Source organism: Scyliorhinus canicula, chromosome 15 (genome assembly GCF_902713615.1).
Source record: "Scyliorhinus canicula chromosome 15, sScyCan1.1, whole genome shotgun sequence".
Taxonomy (NCBI): domain Eukaryota; kingdom Metazoa; phylum Chordata; class Chondrichthyes; order Carcharhiniformes; family Scyliorhinidae; genus Scyliorhinus; species Scyliorhinus canicula.
In genome coordinates, this window is record NC_052160.1 from 83,346,475 (window position 1) to 83,364,946 (window position 18,472).

Genomic DNA, 18,472 nt, shown 5'->3' on the forward strand with positions numbered 1-18,472 from the left:
ACAATGAGGAGTACCGATAACAGTGCTGTACGTGCAGTCACGAGTGGGTATCCTCCCCCATGCCCCCGCGGTGTCAGGTGTAGCGTGATCTAGTAGATATCTCACAGTGGCCCCTTGCTCAGCCGGAGTCTCCGATGGCATGCCAAGTCCGGCAGGTCCTCAAATGACAGGTGCTACTGATACACATGAGGCCTCATGCAGCACCTCCTTGGCAGCTCCTCCTTCTTGGCCTGTTGGGCAGCTGGCTCTCCATCCTCACCGGCTGCCTCCTGTACCTCTCCGGCACGCTCTGTTGCTGCAGCTTCTTTCTCCTCGAGCAGCTCCAGCTCTTACAGCCTTAGTGCATCCACCGGGGCTGCGGCAACTAGGAGGAAGGCCACCATTCATGGATGAATTTGGAAGACCATTGTCTGCTAGGGGTAGAAGTCAGACTCATTAGCATGGTGTGTACCCTCGAGCCCGGATAGGTCCACTGGACTACATGGTGGCTCCGCTCTGCACTGCAGCCCTTGCCCCTGCATTTTGAGAAACAGTGTTTTTTGTGTCCTACAGTGGACCAAGTGGAGTCAATAATTGCAGTTGAGGAGATGGCCGTTGATGAATTATTCTTTGTCGATCTAATCGCGACCAAGGATATGATGAGCCCGAACACAAAAGAGGATGAAACTCTCATTACCTCTTGGAACAGCAGCTTTCATCCAGCTGATACTGTCAAAAGCAGATGGACCATCCCAGTGATGGAAAACGGCACACTGATAAAATGCAAGCTCGACACAAGAGCGAAGGTCAACCTCCTACATCTGGGCGACCTGTACGGGCTGTGAGTGCTGCTGAAAGTCCTAACCCGGCCAAGGCCGACTGCAGTGGGAATGAGTTTGATACGTTGAGGGAATGTGACCTAGAGGTATGGGTACACAACAGAATACACATTGTACCATTCTCCATTGTGGGTTTATCCTAGGGAGGGATTCATGTAAGGTCCTGAACCCAGTGGAGCGGTTGTCGTCCCAGTCAGTGAGTCGACAAAAGATTATATCGGCTCTCAACCAGATACAATGACGCAATTATCCGATGAGATACAAGCGACAGTGAAAGTGGAGAAAGATCAACCAGAGACTGAAATGGAAACTCCGAGGAACACGGCAGAGTTCTGGTTATGAGGATAGGCTCAGCCACATGATACAGACACACGATGAATTGTCTACAGGACGTTGCAATAAATTTTTCGGATCCCAGACAGCCAATGAGCTTTACTCTGGAGTTTAAGTTTGAATCAAATGAGTACTTGACGAATGAGGTGCTCATAAAAACATACCAGATGGAGTTGCGGCCTGATGGGGCAGGCTTCTTCAAATTCACAATTTACTTGGTGCACAGGGTGCCACATTGACTGGAAGAATTTTTTAAAATGTCACAATAAAAACCATTAGACTGAAACAGTCGCATGAGGCTCAGGCTCCTTGTCAAGTAGTCGTGAAAACTGTACAAAATAAATCTTTCTTCAATTTCTTCATCGGAGTTTCCGGAACATGACATGTTAGATGGAAGCTGTTTTTAAGATAGGGATCACCATAGTCTCTCACCCCACCTCTTATTGGCAAGACACCCCCAAACCCGATCCCTGGCACAGGCAACCTGTTACCTGGGTACCTTGGGACTGCTAGCCTGGCATCATGGCAGTGCCCCTGCCAGCCTGACAGTACCACCTGGACACCCTGGCAGTGCCAAGGTGCCCGAATGCCAGTGGGAGTGCCAGGGTACCACCCTTCCTAATTACCAACCACCTGGGGGGTCTATAATAGCCTGAGAGACCCCCCCACCCCCAGGTGCCGTTATGCCTGGTCCACGTTGGTGGAAACCAGTGCAAAGTAAACGGCGCCCTGGTGAGGTCTCCTGGTGCCGGGAGAATTCGGACAGCGCCTATTTAAATCAGCTTCATGGATATTTAAATATGTTAAACTGGATCTTTCCCTGCGAGACTGATATCCAGATCATACATTTTGCGAAGATCGATTGAATCTCACGAGACGAGATTCAATGGCATCCCCATAACATCAATTCGGCTGCGACAAGGCCTGTAGATCTCTCATCCCCTCGTCCTTGCACCATCAGCTAATGGGGACAGCTTTTCTCTGTCTATCTTCTCTAAATCTGTTATAATCGTGTACACATCGACCGGATCTCTCCTCAAACATTTGACAATATAAAACAGGTGTCACTTAAAAGCGGAATGTAAAATACTGAAAAGTCAAGGCCTGATGGCTGACTTCCGGTGGTGGCCATGGAGTGAGTGGTCGCAAGTTTGGTGGGTCCTGCTCAAGGTGGATTTTTTCGGTCCTCCCCCGGCCGAATGGTGTGGTATTTGAAGGCAAAAGGTGTATGCGTGCCCATGGAGGTAATACTCCTCTGATGAGGCTGGTGGATGGATCACTGGACGAGACGCGTCACGGGAAAGAGAGAGCAGCTGAAGCAAGAAAGCCTTGTTTGTGTGCCACAGGTGAAGATGTCAGTGGGCAAGGGGGCAGCGTGCCCACCCAGCAGTCGATGGAGCAGTTGGCGGAGTTTGGAATAATACATTTCAGCAGCAAAGGAAAGAGGCTTTGGTGGATTTGGTCAAGATGGTGGAGCTGTGAAGGACGGCAATTGAGCGAATGCGGCTGAGGCAGGAGGCTCAGGGCCTGGCAATCCAGAAGGTGGAGGAGTCGGTGGGGGAGCATGAGGATTGATTGGCCTCGCGGGAGACAGAGATGGGGATGGAGGGCAGCACGACAGTGCAGTGGTTAGCCCTGCTGCCTCACGGCGCCGAGGTCCCAGGTTCGATCCCGGCTCTGGGTCACTGTCTGTGTGGAGTGTGCACATTCTCCCCTTCTCTGTGTGGGTTTCGCTCCCACAACCCAAAGATGTGCAGGGTAGGTGGATTGGCCACGCTAAATTGCCCTTAATTGGAAAAATGGGTACTCTAAATTCATTAAAAAAAGGAGATGGGGATGGTGTTGAGCAGCCAGAAGAGGCTGAGAGAAATTGGACGACCTTGAGAACTGTTCCCGAAGGCAGAATTTAAGGATTGTCGGGATACCTGAGAGCACTGAGGGAGCGGACGACACCAAGTATGCAGTGAGCATGTTGGAGAGGTTGCTGTGGGATGGGGCCTTTGACTGGCCCTTCAAGGTGGATCAGGCTGAGGAGGAGGCCACAGGTGGAGGGACCACCAAGGACGATGGTGGTGAGGCTGCATCGATTTTTGGGGAAAGAAAAAATTCTGAAGTGGGCGAGGCAGACCAGGAAATGTAGCTGGGAGGGGAGGAAGCTGCGGATTTACCAGGACCTGGGTGCAGATCTGGCTATGTGGAGGGCTGGGAACAACTGGGCAAAGAGGGTGAAGTTTGGGGTTTTGTACCCTGCCCACTTGTGGGTGACACATCAAGAGCAGGAATACTATTTTGTCTCGCCAGAGGAGTTGATGGACTTTATGAGGGACCATGGACTGGGAGGATTGTGAGGACACTGAACTTTGGAGAGGAGTTTTGTGTTCATTGTGGGGCACATGGGGTGGGTAGATTGGGGTGGGTTTCGAAGGGGGGGGCAGTGATGGTGAGCGTGCCTTTTTCTCTTTGTTGGTGGTTGAGAGAATTGGGGGGTGGGGAGGGGTGGACTGGAGGTGTGAGGGGAAATCAGAGGCTTTAGGTGGGGCCATCATGCTAGCTGGGTGTGTAGTTAATGGGAGTGATGTGGGCTTTTTTCCAGGAGGAAGGTGTGGGGTGGGGGAGGATATATATTTTTGTATTTTTTATTTGGTGGTGGGGTTGGGGTTGGTGGCTGCTGACATCGGTGTGGTTGGTATGGCGCCGTTAGGAAGGGAAGATGGCCTGGCATCTGAGGGTGGACCTGGAGGGGCCCGTGAGGCAGGCTGGGGGCTGGCTTAAAAAGGGGTATGGCTGATCGGCAGGGTAGCCCCCCCCCCGATCAGGCCGGCCACGTGGAATGTGAGAGGGCTGAATGGGCTGCTTAAATGGTTGCATATTTTCATGCATCTGAGGAGTCTGAAGGCAGAAGATGTGTTTTTGCAGGAGGCGCACCTGAAGCTGGGGAATCAGACAAGGCTGGGGAAGGGATGGGTGGGGCAGGTGTTCCATTCAGAGCAGGATATGAACACGAGGGGGGTGACGGTGTTGGTTAATAAGAGGGTGGCGTTTGAGGTGGGGAACAATGTGGGATCGGAGGCATAAGTTATGTGATGGTCAGTGGGAAGTTGGAGGGGAGGCCGGTGGCCCTGATAAATGTTTATGCCCCAAATTGATACAATGTGGACTTTATCAGATGTTGATGAGGAAGATCCCGGACCTGGACATGCATCGGCTGATTATGGGGATGATTTCAATATGGTCCTGGGCCCAAGTTTGGACCGGTCGACTCCAAAGTCGTCGAGGGTTTTGGCAGTGGCTAGGGAGCTGAGGGGGTTCATGGAGTGCATGGGGAGGTGGACCCAAGGAGGTTTGGGAGGCCGAGGACGAAGGAGTTTTCATACTTCTCCCATGTGCACCAGTGTAGAAGTCAGGTATTTTAAATACACTTAATATAGGTAAAAAAGCTGTTTAAAGCATAAATATTAATTCCCAGTTTTAAAATGAAAGAAACATACAATTTCCAAACTCAGTCATGAGTTTGGAAAACACAGAACCACTGATAAAAACATCACATTTTTCCAAGGACAGGGGCTGAAGCCCATGGCAATAAGGTGGAAGCATTAAAGGCTCCATTGTTCTGATTTCAGGCCACTTGTGATAACAGCCTGAACCACATTCCATAACGTATGCAAGCCGAAACATTTTAGACTGTGTCAAAAAACAGTTTCAATTATATTTTCGGAATTATAGTATGATGAGATGACATAACGTCTCCATTGTTGCAGATAAGCAACAATTGGAAGTAACGTTACATCGTGAAGATGGACGGCTTGTTATCAAATCAAATGTGTTTTGAGTATAACTTAAACCAATTAGGATTATATTGGGGTGTGATCGGATCGCTTAAGACAGATATGAAATAGTATATCCATGGATGATTTGGCCACCATTTTAGAAAGAGACAGAGAAAGAGAAGAAAGAAAGAAAGAAAGAGAAGAAAGAGACAAAGAGAAAGAGAAGAAAGAGACAAAGGGAAAGAGACAGGAAAGAGAGAGAGAGAGAGAGAGAACGTCAAGGAAGAGAATTAGAAAAGAGTTCTGTATTCCTATTTCATTTTCATACTTTGACTTCAGACTTTGACTTTTAAAGTTGTGTTCAGGCTATTGTCTCAGAAGATAATTCCTGTGATTCTTTGAAGAAAATCAAATTGTCTACAAACTACCTTTTAAATGAAATTCAAGTTGTAACCAATGAACTTCAAATAAAACAATTCTTATTTGCACCTGACAAGTTTTTAACTTGAATTTCTACTGAGTTTCAGCAATGTCTCAAGAACAACCGGTAACCATAAATTGAATAAACTTCACAATCCTAAGATCATTACAACTTGGCGTAGTCGGCAGCGGGGGAGGAGTTCGGATACGACCTTCGGAGAGGTTCGGAAAGCTTCGTGAGGACCAGGCGACGACGGAAGCTTCGGGAATAATCGGAAGAGATCGGAAGACAGTCGGAATCCACGGCTAGACTGGGGTAAGAAATATATTTTTCCCCCATTAAAAGTCTTAAAGCCGCATCAATCAGTGCTTCGACCCCTGAAAAGGACATTTTTATAGACTGTGTTAAATCAATCAGGTGCCGGTTGTTGAGACTAACACAGCCTACACACAAAAAGTTAAGTGAAAGGTTGAATTTATGGCTGATCCAGATGAAAGTATAGATTTAGACCCTTTAGAAGGCAGAAATTTACTCCCTACGATGGTAAAAGGAGGAACTGGGATACCAGATGTTTCCGTTGAAGATATGTTGGGGGATTTTGGGTCTCTCTTTCGTAAACAATTTGACCTATGTGAAACCTCAAGAAAAATTGAATCAAAGTATAATATCCGCAGAGGACAGTGGTCCTTTGATAATATCAAGAGAGCATGGGGAAAAAGCACACGATTGGACAGTGCAGAACGTGTTAAATGGTCCCTGGCAATTATGGGACAATTACGCAGACAGCAAGAGATAATTACTAAAAATAAAACTGATCATGAATATAGGAATATAGGACCACTAAAGACCAACTAATTGCAGTTGTTGAAGACCTCTGAATAGTTCCAGAGATGTAGAGGAAAGGATTGCAAAGATGATTCTCGACAGGAGTGAGAGTAACAGGGTAGTTGTTATGGGGGACTTTAACTTTCCAAATATTGACTGGAAATACTATAGTTCGAGTACTATAAATGGGTCAGTTTTTGTGCAGTGTGTGCAGGAGGGTTTTCTGACACAGTATGTAGACAGGCCAACAAGGGGCGAGGCCACATTGGATTTGGTACTAGGTAATGAACCCGGCCAGGTGTTAGATTTAGAGCACTTTGGTGATAGTGATCACAACTCGGTTATGTTTACTTTAGCAATGGGCAGGGATAGGTATATACCGCAAGGCAAGAATTATAGCTGGGGGAAAGGCAATTATGATGCTATTCGGCAAGATTTAGGATGTATAGGATGGGGAAGGAAACTGCAGGGGATGGGTACAATCGAAATGTGGAGCTTTTTCAAGGAACAGCTACTGCGTGTCCTTGATAAGTATGTACCTGTCAGGCAGGGAGGAAGTTGTCGAGCAAAGGAACCGTGGTTTACTAAGGAAGTTGAAGCACTTGTCAAGAGGAAGAAGAAGGCTTATGTTAGGATGAGACATGAAGGCTCAGTTAGGGCACTTGAGAGTTACAAGTTAGCCAGGAAGGACCTAAAGGTAGAGTTAAGAAGAGCGAGGAGAGGACACGAAAAGTCGTTGGCGGATAGGATCAAGGAAAACCCTAAGGCTTTCTATAGGTATATCAGGAACAAAAGAATGACTCGAGTAAGATTAGGGCCAATCAAGGATAGTAGTGGAAAGTTGTGTGTGGAATCAGAGGAGATAGGGGAAGCGTTAAATGGATATTTTTCGTCAGTGTTTACACTGGAGAAAGACAATGTTGTCGAGGAGAACACTCAGATTCAGTCGACCAGGCTAGATGGAATTGAGGTTCAAAAGGAGGAGGTGTTAGCAATTTTGGAAAATGTCAAAATAGATAAGTCCCCTGGGCCAGATGGTATTTATCCTAGGATTCTCTGGGAAGCCAGGGAGGAGATTGCAGAGCCTTTGTCCTTGATCCTTATGTCGTCTTTGTCGACAGGAATAGTGCCGGAAGACTGGAGGATAGCAAATGTTGTCCCCTTGTTCAAGAAGGGGAGTAGAGACAACCCTGGTAATTATAGACCTGTGAGCCTTACTTCGGTTGTGGGTAAAATGTTGGAAAAGGTTATAAGAGATAGGGTTTATAATCATCTTGAAAAGAACAAGTTGATTAGCGATAGTCAACATGGTTTTGTGAAGGGTAGGTCATGCCTCACAAACCTTATTGAGTTTTTTGAGAAGGTGACCAAACAGGTGGATCAGGATAAAGCTGTTGATGTGGTGTATATGGATTTCAGTAAGGCGTTTGATAAGGTTCCCCACGGTAGGCTATTGCAGAAAATAAGGAAGTATGGAATTGAAGGTGATTTAGCGGTTTGGATCAGTAATTGGCTAGCTGAAAGAAGACAGAGGGTGGTGGTTGATGGCAAATGTTCATCCTGGAGTTCAGTTACTAGTGGTGTACCGCAAGGGTTTGTTTTGGGGCCACTGTTGTTTGTCATTTTTATAAATGACCTGGAAGAGGGTGTAGAAGGATGGGTTAGTAAATTTGCAGATGACACGAAGGTCGGTGGAGTTGTGGATAGTGCTGAAGGATATTATAGGATACAGAGGGACATAGATAAGCTGCAGAGCTGGGCTGAGAGGTGGCAGATGGAGTTTAATGCGGAAAAGTGTGAGGTGGTTCACTTTGGAAGGAGTAACAGGAATGCGGAGTACTGGGCTAATGGCAAGATTCTTGGTAGTGTAGATGAACAGAGAGATCTTGGCATCCAGGTACATAAATCCCTGAAAGTTGCCACCCAGGTTAATAGGGCTGTTAAGAAGGCATATGGTGTGCTAGCCTTTATAAGCAGGGGGATTGAGTTTCGGAACCACAAGGTCATGCTGCAGCTGTACATAACTCTGGTGCGGCCGCACCTGGAGTACTGCGTGCAGTTCTGGTCACCACATTATAGAAAGGATGTGGAAGCTTTGGAAAGGGTTCAGAGGAGATTTACTAGGATGGTGCCTGGAATGGAGGGAAGGTCTTACGAGGAAAGGCTCAGGGAATTGAGGTTGTTTTTGTTAGAGAGGAGAAGGCTGAGAGGTGACTTAATAGAGACATATAAGATAGTCAGAGGGTTAGATAGGGTGGACAGTGAGAGTCTTTTTCCTCCGATGGTGATGACCAACACGAGGGGACATAGCTTTAAATTGAGGGGTGATAGATATAGGACAGATATCAGAGGCAGTTTCTTTACTCAGAGAGTAGTAGGGGTGTGGAACGCCCTGCCTGCAACAGTAGTAGATTCACCAACTTTAAGGGCATTTAAGTGGTCACTGGATAGACATATGGATGAAAATGGAATAGTGTAGGTCAGATAGGCTTCAGATGGTTTCACAGGTCGGCGCAACATCGAGGGCCGAAGGGCCCGTACTGCGCTGTAGTGTTCTATGTTCTATGTTCTAATTGCAAGATGCAAAAGCAAAACTTGAATCTGACGATGAAATTAGAACTGATTTGGAAAACAAAATCTCTGAACTCCAGCAGTTGTCTGTTCAAATAGCAGAAGTACAAAATCAAATTTTTGAAGTGGAATCAAAAAACCAACAGCTGCAATCAAAAACTGAGCAAATTGAACTTGAAAAGTACAAGTTAATTGAAGAAAAATGTGTTTTAGAAAAAGAATTGCGAGATGCAGAATTCAGTTTTGAACAGGATGATGCCAAATTCCAACAGTTATCTGTTCAATTAGCAGAATTCCAAAATCAAATTTTTGAAGTGGAATCAAAAACCAAAAGCTGCAAGCAAAAACTGAGCACATTGAACTTGAAAAGTACAAGTTAATTGAAGAAAACTGTGTTTTAGAAAGAGAATTGCGAGATGTAAAATCCAAATTTGAACAGGACGATGAACTTAGAACAGAATTGCAAAACAAAACTTCTAAACTCCAGCAGTTATCTGTTCAAATAGAGTTCCAAAATCAAATTTTTGACGTAGAGTCAAAATACAAACAGTTGCAATCAAAAACTGATCAAACTGAACTTGAAAATTCCAAGTTAATTGAAGAAAAATGTGTTTTAGAAAAAGAATTGCAAGATACAAAAGCAAAACTTGAACATTATGATGAAATTAGAACAGAATTGCAAAACAAAACTTCTAAACTCCAGCAGTTATCTTCTCAAATAGCAGAATTACAAAATCAAATTTTTGAAGTGGAGTCAAAATACCAAAAGTTGCAATCAAAAACTGAGCGAATTGAACTTGAAAAGTACAAGGTAATGGAACAAAAATGTGTTTTAGAAAGAGAATTGCAAGATGCAGAATCCAAACTTGAACATTATGATGAAATTGGAACAGAATTGCAAAACAAAACCTCTAAACTCCAGAAGTTATCTATTCAAACAGCAGAATTACAAGATCAAATTTTTGAAGTAGAGTCAAGATACCAAAGGTTGAAATCAAAAACTGAGCGAATTGAATATGATAATTGCAAGTTAATCGAAGAAAGATATGTTTAAAAAAAAGATTTAAACACTGCCACTGAAAGCGGCAAGGTCCTAAAAGACTGGATTCAAACAGCAGCTGAAGTAACACAAACTCAACAAGCAGCCCACCTAGTGGCACAATTGGCAAATGCACAGCCGAGATCAAGTGTCAAGAATAAATTAATTCCTCTGCCAAATGAATCAGACGAAGATAGTGTTCCTACAAAGCGTAATACTAAATTAATTCAACTAGCCCCTTTAAAACACAAACGGGTTAGAGTTGGAAGCAAAAAAATAGAGGAAGGAGGTGAAACTATCTCTAGAAACATATTTGATCATCAATGGACTCAGGAACCAGCAGAGCCTGCACAAATTGACGAATGGTCCAAAAATCACCCACATCCTAAAAAGGGTGGTATGTCCACATGGAATGGAATTAACAGATTAAAATCCATTTACAGTCTCCACCCATTTGATGGAGTACAAGTTCTGACTATCATGCTCGGTACTCGCGTAATTTCAATCCTTAGAACTGAGGTGGAATTTGCCCTTGGAGACGATTTGCAAAATTTAGACGCTGGTTGGCTAGCAATCAGGGATTGACTATTAACATATCGCCCCCCGAGGACCGATTGGTCTAAGATCACATCTTGCATTCAAAAAAGTAATGAAGATATTCAGGATTTTGAGGACAGATTTTTACAGACTTGGATGGAATATTCGGGAATGACACTTACAGACGAAACTGACACATGGGATGCAAGCAATTTAAATCCATTAAAAACGGCTTTTGTAGCCGGTGTTAAACCTGAAGTTTCTGATGCCTTGAATTTGGTTTTACCATCTTGGGCCAAAACTGGCACATACCGAGACATAGTTGACCGGTGCATTCAGATAGATCGCGGTTTACGCAATCGGACAAGCTCATCAGAAGTGACTAAAGCACCACCACAAGATTCAGGGCAAACATGTACCCTGGCTCCATTAAAATAACGTAAGGAAAATATACCACAATGTCTTTACTGCGGTAAAGTAGGACACTGGATGGCAAAATGCTATCTTAAACCATGGATGGATTCGAGAGATGATAATGAGGTAGACAATTTTCACTACAATACATTTCCACCTCGTGGTCAACCACGTAATGCGCACAAACAAGATGCATCTAGGGTAACGTTCCAACAAGACAGACCCAGACTTACGTACAGGGATTCTAAAACCTCCCAACCTTATCCATGTGAGGAGGAACCTTACCCACGTAGGGAGGAATCTTACCCATGTAGGGAGAAATCTTACCCAGGTGGGGACGAACCGTACCCACGTAGGATTCTACACGATGGTAACAATGCTATGAATGAAATGTTAAACAGCTGTCCTCCAGCTCAAAGACATCCTCTGTGTGATAATTCAAAAAACTACTAGACCCCACTCTTGATGATTCTCTCCATGTCTCTCTACATGCACTTTTGCAGCAGAAAAATGATGGATTATATATTTCATTAAGAGTGGAAGGTATTGATATCGATTTTCTATTTGATACTGGAGTTGAACTTACCTGTGTTACTGAACAGAATGCTGCTTTCTTTCCCCTGACTTCAGAGAAAATTGAAGCTTTGGCTGCAGGAGGAGACGCTGTCCCTCTTCGGAAGACTATACCACTGCTCTTAGAATTTGGACCACATCTACTGATAGCGTCAATATGGGTAGGTCCGGTAACACAAGCACTTCTAGGTATGGACATCTTATCACAACTAAATTCTTCACTCAATTTCAATAATGGGAAAATTACCTGGTCCATTAGACACATAAAAAAAGATGAAATACAACATCATCCAATTTGGGCAATTGACAAAAATGATTGTGGTCTTTTGAAAATGGAACCAGTTACTTTCATGGGATCAGCTCCACCTTGTACCAAACAATACCCCATTAGCAAAACGTCAATTCAAGGTATTCTACCTATAATAAAACAACTTGAAGAAAGGGATATTTTAGTGCGTATTCACAGTTCATCAAACAGCCCTGTATGGCCTGTGAAAAAGGCTAATGGTACATGGCGCCTTACTATTGACTACAGAAAGGCAAATCAATTCATTGTCAGAAAAGCACCTTTAGTGGCAGATCCGTCTACAATTTTTAACTCTTTAACTCCTGACCTTCAGTGGTTTTCGGTCATTGATATGGCAAATGGCTTCTGGTCAGTACCATTAGCTAAACAAGTACAACCATGGTTTGCTTTTACAGTCAATCAACAACAGTACACATGGACTAGACTACCGCAAGGTTTTCACAATAGCCCAACTGTTTACCACATGGCTCTGCAGAATCACATCAGGGAACTGCCTGATCTGCCTTCAACCATTATTCAGTATGTAGATGATGTTCTGTTAGCCTCCATCAATAAAGATGACCATGAAAAGGACTTACGGGTAGTCTTGAACCACCTCAGTACAAATGGTCACAAAGCTAGCTTTGCAAAAGCACAAATTACCCAGGAAGAAGTTGTTTACTTGGGACAGAAAATTTCCAAAGGCAAAAGGGAACTTACTCAGAACAGAACAGCTGCCATTAAAGCAGCTAAAGAACCCTCAACTGTGCAGGAAGTCAGATCTTTCTTGGGACTCTGTAATTTTAACAGAAATTGGATTGATTCTTATACTCAGTTATGCCAGCCATTGAATGATCTTCTAAAAGGAAACAGGAAATCAAAAGATCGAGTTAAACTCAATTCTGAACAAAAACAATCATTTCTGAATTTGAAAAAGGTCCTGTGTTCAGCGCCAGCCTTAGGTATTCCAAACAACGGAAAACCTTTTACCATGTTTGTTCATGAAAGAGATGGTTACATGACTGCAGTACTAGCTCAAGAACATGGTGATCAGTTAAGACCAGTTGGGTACTATTCCCTTAAACTTGACAATGTGGCACTAGCATTTGGCAGTTGCTTACGAGCCATGGAAGCTACATGTCGAGCTGTAATGATTACATCTGGACTTGTTCTAGACCAAAAGTTAATCATTAAATGTCCACATTCAGTCCATTCTCTACTATCCATGAACAGAGTGTCACAAGTTACATCAGCTAGATGGACTAGATGGACAGCAATTTTGGAAGCTCCCAACCTATATTTTCACAAAGCCAGTCCTGTAAACCCATCGTCCTTGCTCCCGCTTCCCGAGGAACAAGGGAAGGGAGAGAGAGAAGTGCATGACTGTGTGAAAATAATAGAGGAAATGGAAGAAGTGCGCTTAGTAGAAGAAGAGCCACTACAGAACCCAGATTTAATCCTATTCACAGATGGTTCCTCTTTTATTGACAAGGGTATCAGGAAAGCTGGGTGGGCAGTCACAAGCCCATACGAAGTATTAGCTGAAGGAAGTTTGCCCCCAGCTACATCAGCTCAGCAGGCCGAATTAAAGGCACTTACAGAAGCATGTCATGTGGTAAGAGATAAAACTGCTAACATCTATACTGACTCCAGATATGGTTTTGGAGTAGCACATGATTTTGGCCAACTGTGGAGAAAAAGAGGATTTCTCACAACAGCAGGTACACCTATCCGAAATGGAAAGGAAGTACGAGATCTTCTAGAAGCTATGACCTTGCCCAAAGAAGTATCAGTTCTAAAATGTGAAGCCCATACTCATGAGGACACTATGGAAGCAAGAGGAAATGCTCTTGCGGACCAAGCAGCAAGGGAAGCTGCCTCCCTTTGTGCCTCTCATTGGCATCAGGAATCCAGTCACATTTACAAATTGGGAGTAACCACCTTATTACATGATTTACGTGAAATGCAGAATGATTGTACAAAGGAAGAAAAATGGAAATGGTTAGAATCAGGTATTCAACCGTATGATGATGAAATTTGGAGAGAAGTTCAAACTTGTAAACCAGTCGCACCGCAATCACTAATGCCCTTCTTAGCTCAACAAATTCATTCATGGGGACACATATCACCTCAACAAATGATGGATCGATTCCATAGAAGTTGGTGTGGTAAAGGATTCAAAAAACATGCACAATTGGTAGCAAACCGATGTGTAACCTGTCAAAAGAATAACTTGGGTCCTATAACATCAATGCCTCAATTAAGAGCTCCTGCTCCTGCAGGTCCATTCCAGGACTTACAAGTAAATTACATCACTCTTCCTAAATGTCAACAGTACAATGACGTCCTTGTAATAGTGGATAAATTCTCCAAATGGGTGGAAGCTGCTCCAGCTAGAAGAGGGACAGCTGCCCATACAGCCAAAGTGCTATGCAAAGACTTTATTCCCAGATGGGGAGTACCAGCTAGCATTGACTCAGACAATGGAACCCACTTTACAGGAGCTGTTTGTAGGGAAGTCTGTAAACTACTAAACATTAACTGGAATTTACACTGTCCTTATCATCCACAATCATCAGGACAAGTGGAACGTATGAATCGAACTTTGAAAGAAAGACTGTCTAAATACAGCCAGGAAGGCATGAATTGGGTCCAAGCTTTGCCAATAGTATTATGCAGCATTAGAGCAACACCAAATAGAACAACAGGCCTGAGCCCTTTTGAAATCATCACAGGCAGACCAATGTCTCTGCCAGGAACTATTGACTTGAGGAAAGCAGACTGTCATTTAATGAGTGATGCTTTGCTGTCTTACTGTCAAAATCTAACAAATGCTGTTAGCTTTGCTTCTCAACAGGTGTTAGCTGCGTGGGGTGATCCTCCGGAGGGTGGACACGACCTGGTGCCCGGTGAAGAAGTGTACGTCAAAAAGCTGCAAAAGGAACCTTTGGGATCAAAGTGGGAAGGTCCTTTCGTAATCCTTCTCACCACCCAATCCGCTGTTAAGTTAAAAGGAAAGAAAAGTTGGATTCACGCATCGCACGTGAAGCGCGCGTACAAGTAAAATGTTTGCCGCAATTTTAATTTTCAGTTATTTGATTGACTTTGTGAATGTTGTATCAGAAATGAATAAGAACACATTCCTTTACACAGCTAAGATATATGCTGAAAACTTTAACATTTCTAATTGTTGGGCATGCATTGCAACCCCTACTAACTCAGGGGAGGGTATTCCCTTTCTAACTATTCCCTTTAATGCTTCAGAAACAGCAGAATGGTACATCTATCAAAGTGTCCCTCGCTCTGTGGTGACCCGTTCTGGAGCATATGCATGTGAAAATGGGAGGTACCAGGTTGACATCCAAAAATCTATTAACTTATGGAAATCTGCAGGCTATCCACTAAACACCTTTTCAGGATGGCACCAACTTCAATTTAACCCTGACAAAAAACCTCAGCATCTTAACCTCCCAACTAATATTAAACAAAAAGGATCAATTTGCCTCATCAGTAAGGACCCTAAAGGGATACCAATGGGGTTAACTATGTAGATGTTAACACAGCTTTTAATTCGCTAAGCGCAGGGGACCAACTGTCAGAATGATTCACACTAACCCTACTGCACCCCCAATTGATGAATTTGAGGTGAAATACTTTTGTTGAAATGTTAAGCGTAATATTATCAATCAATTATTTGTATAATCTATTAATACTGAATCTGTAGCATCAAATTTGACTAATTCATTAATTGTTATTTTGCAATAATGATTCTTTAAGAATTTTAATGATTATTGTTGAAATACTTGTTGCAATGCTAAGTTTCCATTCTATTGTTTAAATCTGCAATGACAATATGAATGAATTATTCTTTGCGCTTTTACCTATCCTATCGCTTTAATGATATCTTTTATCTTATTCTGATATATCTCACTTGATCTTTCAATTTATCAAAGGGGCGACTGTAGAAGTCAGGTATTTTAAATACACTTAATATAGGTAAAAAAGCTGTTTAAAGCATAAATATTAATTCCCAGTTTTAAAATGAAAGAAACATACAATTTCCAAACTCAGTCATGAGTTTGGAAAACACAGAACCACTGATAAAAACATCACATTTTTCCAAGGACAGGGGCTGAATCCCATGGCAATAAGGTGGAAGCATTAAAGGCTCCATTGTTCTGATTTCAGGCCACTTGTGATAACAGCCTGAACCACATTCCATAACGTATGCAAGCCGAAACATTTTAGACTGTGTCAAAAAACAGTTTCAATTATATTTTCGGAATTATAGTATGATGAGATGACATAACGTCTCCATTGTTGCAGATAAGCAACAATTGGAAGTAACGTTACATCGTGAAGATGGACGGCTTGTTATCAAATCAAATGTGTTTTGAGTATAACTTAAACCAATTAGGATTATATTGGGGTGTGATCGGATCGCTTAAGACAGATATGAAATAGTATATCCATGGATGATTTGGCCACCATTTTAGAAAGAGACAGAGAAAGAGAAGAAAGAAAGAAAGAAAGAAAGAGAAGAAAGAGACAAAGAGAAAGAGAAGAAAGAGACAAAGGGAAAGAGACAGGAAAGAGAGAGAGAGAGAGAAAGTAAAGGAAGAGAATTAGAAAAGAGTTCTGTATTCCTATTTCATTTTCATACTTTGACTTCAGACTTTGACTTTTAAAGTTGTGTTCAGGCTATTGTCTCAGAAGATAATTCCTGTGATTCTTTGAAGAAAATCAAATTGTCTACAAACTACCTTTTAAATGAAATTCAAGTTGTAACCAATGAACTTCAAATAAAACAATTCTTATTTGCACCTGACAAGTTTTTAACTTGAATTTCTACTGAGTTTCAGCAATGTCTCAAGAACAACCGGTAACCATAAATTGAATAAACTTCACAATCCTAAGATCATTACAACCAGGTACTCCCGGATCAATTTTTTTGTGGTGGACAAGGCTCTGCTGGAGTGTCTGTGAGCAGGTGAGGGCTGCCATTCAGGGCTATGTGGAGTTGAACGACAAGGGGGAGGTCACAGCTACCACACTCTGAGAGGCACTCAAGGCGGTAGTTAGGGGAGAATTTATTTTGATTTGGGCACAAAGGGAGAGGATGGAGTGGGAGGAGAGAGCAAGGCTGATAGATGAGATTTTGAGGGTGGATTGGAGGTACGCGTGAGTCGGAGAAGGGGCTGTTAAGCGAGAGGCAGAGGCTCCAGATGGAATTTGAATTAGTGTCCATGGGAAAAGCGGTGGGACAGTTGTGGAGGGTCAGAGGGACAGTATATGAGTATGGGGAGAAGGCGAGTCGGATGCTGGTCCATCAGTTGAGGAAGCAAGCATCGGCGAGGGAGATTGACAGGGTGAAGGATGAGAGGGGTAAGGTGGTGATGGACCTGGAGGGGATGAATGTGTCATTTGAGGCCTTTTATAGGAAGCTGTATGAGTCGGAGCCCCCGACGGCGGAGGAGGGGATGTGGCGGTTACTGGATGAGTTGGAGTTCCCTAAGTTGGAGAGGGAGAGGGTGCAGGAGCTGGGGGCCCCGATTGGGCTAAGAGAGGTAATGGATGACATGGGTGTGATGCAGGCAGGGAAGGCCCCAGGCCCGGAGGGGTTCCCAGTAGAGTTTTATAAAAAGCTTGGTGCGGAGCTGGAGATGTTGTTGGTGAGGATGTACAAGGCGAGGGAGAGGGGGCAACTCCCCCCTACATTGTTGCAGGCTTCCATCTCCCCCATTTTAAAGGAAGATAAGTACCCGGAGCAGTGTGGGTCATACAGCCTGAGATGTCGATGCCAAGTTGTTGGCAATGCTAGCATCGCGAATTGAGGACTGTGTGCCGGGGGTGATAGAGGAGGACCAGATGGGATTTGTGAAGGGGCAGCAGTTGGCGGCGAATGTGCGGAGGCTACTTAATGTAATTATGATGCCCCCGGAGGGGCAGCAGCTAGGAGCTGTGGTGGTGATGGATGCGGAGGCGGCTTTTGATCGGGTGGAGTGGGTGTATTTTTTGGAGGTGTTGGGGCGGTTTGGATTTGGGCAGGAGCTTGTGGATTGAGTCTGGATGCTGTATAAGGCACCAGTGCCGAGCGTTCAGATTAACCAGATGAGTCTGTGGTACATTGGGTTAGATCATGTGACAAGACAGGAGTGTCCGCTGTCCCCGCTGCTTTTCGCCTTGGTGATAGAGCCTTTGGCAGTGGCGTTTTGGGAATCTGAGGGATTGGAAATGGATTGATTGGACCATATACTGAGGTTTCGCAGTAAGCTGCTGATTTGTTATTATATATCTCAGACCCGGTGGGTATTGGAGGGATTATAGAGATCTTGGGAGAATTTGACCGGTTTTCAGGTATAAATTGAACGTGGGAATGAACGAGGTGTTCCCGATTAATGCTGGAGGGCAAGAGAGGAAGTTAGAGTTGCCGTTCAGGTTGGTGGGGCCGAGTTTAGGTAGTTAGGAATCCAGGTGGCGCGGAGACAGCTACTCAAATTGAACTTGGCATGACTACTGGGTGGAATGAAGGTGGATTTTAATAGGTGGGATGTGTTGCCGCTGTCACTGGCTGGGCGCTTGCAGAGATGGGGAAAATCTGCCAAAGTTTCTGTTTGTGTTCCAGAACCTCCCTATATTTGTCCCCAAGTCCTTTGTTGGGAAGGTTACCGGTATAATATCGGGGTTTGTGTGGAGGACCCCACGGGTGAGGTGGGTGTTCCTGGAGCGGGCGAGCGGGGGGGGGGGGGGGGGGGGGGGGGGGGGGGGTGCTTGCGTTGCTGAGTTTGATAAGTTATTATTGGGGGCAAATATTGCGATGGTGAGGATATGGGCTGTGGAGATGTTGGTTTGGATGTAAGCGCCGTTGTGTAGGGGAACGAGTTTGAG